The 4138-nt window shown below is 30.4% G+C and overlaps 1 pseudogene; it reads left to right on the top strand.

Moving 5' to 3' along the window:
- Window positions 1-941: 941 nt before the first annotated feature.
- LOC132947603 (uncharacterized) lies at window positions 942-3366 on the top strand (annotated as a pseudogene).
- The last annotated feature ends 772 nt before the right edge of the window (window positions 3367-4138 follow it).

Genomic DNA, 4138 nt, shown 5'->3' with positions numbered 1-4138 from the left:
AAAAATTTTTATGAATTCTCAACCCAAAATAGTTTGCTAATTTTCATGATTTTTCCGTATTTTAGGCAGGATAATGACCTAATGTGTATATGTTTTGAACAAAAGAAATTAATATTGAATAATAAAGTCGAAAAAGGACAAGGAAAATTAGATTGAAAGAAATCAATTGAAAAAAAATTACAGGGTAAAATTAATTGAGAGGCTAGCATAGAATAAGTATATTAATAAGTTATAGTAATAATATATTTAATAAATAGGATAGTGGACATTTATTATAAAATTGTTTGAGTAGCTAACCAATAATATTATAATAATAATATTCAAACGCGTTATTTCATAGGAAATGCGATATTGAATATTCGACGTCAGAATTACGTAAAAATACGAGCGCTCTGTGTTATATTATGTGCATGTGTGTTTACATTGTACAATACGGTGCGGCGAATGTAAATAAATACGTACATAGGTCATAGATAGATGTATATATTAAATAACGAGAATAAATTTCGTTATAAATAAATAATTTAGCATACAAGTATTTGAAAAGATATTGATGAATACTATAATACAAAACTACATTTATGAAGAAGGAATTAGATATTTCAGATACTGGAAGTAATTCTACAGACGAATCAATAAAAGAAGTAGAAACTAAAATGTTGGCGAAGAAATCAAAGAAGGCAGTAGGAAGTAATATATCAATAAAAGAGGAATTTTTAATAGATAGTAATACAGAAATAGTAGAAGGTGTAGAAAACAGTGTTAGGAGAAATCTTTTGAGAACACTTAGTCAAGCGGAAGGGTTAAGTAAAGTTCTTACTCCACAGAAAGGTGAAAAACAAAAATTATCGGGTAGGTCGAGTTCTAGATTTGATCCAGGAGTAGTGCATGTTAAGTTAGCATCAATAACAATAAAACGAGTAGCGAACGTAAATTATACAATGAATTTGGATAAAGCAATTTCTATGATACCGATCTGCACGGGTAAAAAAGATGTAGCCGAATTTATAAATACATGCGAAATAGCACTAAAAGACATTGCAGAGACAGACAAACCACTGTTATTAAAAATAATAACTTCAAAGTTAACAGGGAACGCTTTAGAAGTAACAAAATATAGGAATTTAGAAACTTGGGAATTATTTAAATCGATTTTAGAGGGAGCATTTGAACATAAAATTTCAGAAAGAGCTTTATCAATAGGTTTAAATACAGCACGCATGGCAGAAGGGGGAAACGTAGCAAAATTTACGAATAGAATCGAAGAATTATATTATAAGCTATGTGCAGCTAGTACTGTAGGTTGAAAACCAGCGGAAGCACTTACGGTCAAAAACCAAACCAAAATACAAGCTATGATTATATTTATGACAGGATTACCACATCATTTATATACATATAGTACTTAAGGCTCGAAATCCGACTTCATTAGAAGACTGTATTAAGTTAGCTCTAGAGGAAGAATTAGAATATAATTCTAAAATAACAATCGAAAAGTTACAGGAGAATGTAGAAAAACAAAGAGTCAGTGGGGACGAAGCGAAATAGCAAAACGATAATGGTAAAAATCAAGTTTTTAATCGTAATGGAAACGGAAATTCAAATCAAAATAATAGAAATAATAATTTTAATAATCGTAATGGTTATAATAACAGGTATCAAAAATTCAACAAAAATATTAATCGTGGAGGATATAGGTAGTAGCTTTAATAATAATAGCGGCGGAAACAATAGTTTTAATGATCGCGGTGGATATGATAATTTTAATAATCGTAGCGGATATAATAACAATAATAAATATAGACAAAATTATAACAATAATAATTATTATCAAAGAAATAATAATAATAATCAGAATAGGAGTAACACCGGATGTTACACGTGTGGAAAATCTAATCATTACGCCCGGGAGTGCTGGCAGACGGTCGGTCGTCCAAACGGAAACGGGCGGGCGAACACACACGATAACAACCGTAACAGCGGCGCACGTAATACTGGAAACGGCAATACTCAAAGAAATAATTCTAGAAGTCAAAATTTACATTGCAGTTTCTGTAATAAGGTGGGACATGAAATTTCAAATTGTCTTACAAAGCAGAAAAATGATAAAAATAACGCAGGGAATTCAAAAATTTCTAGAGGGATAATCCACGAGATAATGAAATCACCACAACAAACTGTTACCACATTACAACAAGATTAGTAGAGAACGATATTACTTTAGAATCACCTAGTGTTAGTAACAAACAAATTAAATTATTAGTCGACACAGGTTCAGATCTAAATATAATTCAAATCAATATTTTGAAAGGGGACACGAAAATTAATGAAAAAGAAATAATTTTTTTAAAGAAGGGTATTAATGAAAAAATAGTATCGACAATAGGCAAAACAAAAATAAAATTAGTAATAGGTAATAAGGAATTTGAAACAGAGTTTTACGTAGTGAATAAAACATTTCCAGTTACGGGAGATGGCATTTTAGGACATAAGTTTTTAATGGATAATCATGTGGTTATAGATATTGCTAATAATACAATAACTATAAATGGAAGTCAGATAGAAAACGAAAGCAACGTATGCTTTGTGTTAGAACCACGATCAAAGACAATAGTCGAAATAGATATAGCAGATAGAACAATGAATAATAAAAGTATATTAATTAATAAACAAGAATTATCGCCAGACGTATACTGTGCGAATATTAATAATACGGTTAGAGACGGAAAAATTACGATAAGTATATTAAATATATCAGAAGTAGCACAGAATATAATTAATGTAGGTCAAGTTTGTAAAATATCATACGAGGATGACATAGTGACCCTAATCGATAACGCGACATATAAAAACAATATTGACATTGACCGCGTAAATAAAATAAAAACATTGATTAGGACCGAACATTTAAGCAACGACGAGCGTAAATCGATAATAAAAATTTGTAAAAATTACGCAGATATTTTTTATATAGATGGGGATAATCTTACGTGTACAACAGCAGCAGAACATGTAATAAAAGTAACTAAGGATTTAAAACCAATTTATAAAAAACCATACAGGTTACCGTTTTCACAACAACCGGAAATAGAACGACAGATTAATCAAATGATGAAAGACGAAATTATAGAAAGATCAATGAGTCCGTTTAACGCACCACTAATACTAGTTAAAAAGAAGGAGGACGCATCGGGAAAACAAAAGTTTAGAATAGTCATAGACTTTAGAGCACTTAATGACGTAACAATAAACGAATTTCACCCATTACCGAATATTACAGAAATCTTAGACCAATTATGGCAGTGTCAACTGTTTGGACACATACTAGTTGCAGACGAATTATTCAGTTCAGGAATTATAACATAACAATTGCGGAAACGAGTTTCGTTGTCATAATACTAATTGTGTACAGAGCTTTGTTTAATAAAAACCACGTTAGATGTGGATACAAATATTTCCCTTCACCACTTTTTCAGGACTTAGGACAAGCTACCAAAAAAATTGGTAGGTGGGGTTAAAAATATTTGTGTTTTGCAAAAGAGCAATCGTTATTTTTAAAATGTTGTTGAATTATTTATTGTTTTAATTTTGTGGAAAAAATTGTTTATAAAATATTTATAGATTATCGTCATTATTTATCGTCATAATTTGTATAGATCTTGTGGTAAAATGTTTTTTGAAACAGTCTGTATATATGATATTCTACTGATTTCACCACGTGAATATTGCAACATTTGTTTGCTAATAAATGCCTCCTTTTCAATAGTTTTTTTTGCTAGTTTAAAATTTCGTACAGCAGAACAATTCATTTTCATATAGCTACTAGTCTGTACTTCATAATATTTTGAGGCCTCGATCAATTGATATATATATTAAGGTGACTTCGATAAAACATACCATTAAGTTTAGCATGAAAACTTTTACGGGCATTTGTGGTTCGTGAAGTAGAAGAAGAAAATTCTGCCCATATTCCCGGTGGAAACATTGCAGAATCTGTATTTGTATAGTTGTCAAAAACATAATCTATAAAATCGTGTACAGCAGTACAGTCAGCCGGCGGCGTAGACATAAAATCATCTGTAAAGCAGTCATCTACTTCGTTAGGTGACAAAAACGGTAGACCAAAAAATGTTTTTAA

This window comes from Metopolophium dirhodum, chromosome 6, assembly GCF_019925205.1.
Source record: "Metopolophium dirhodum isolate CAU chromosome 6, ASM1992520v1, whole genome shotgun sequence".
Lineage (NCBI taxonomy): Eukaryota > Metazoa > Arthropoda > Insecta > Hemiptera > Aphididae > Metopolophium > Metopolophium dirhodum.
This window is presented reverse-complemented; position numbering and strand designations above follow the sequence as displayed.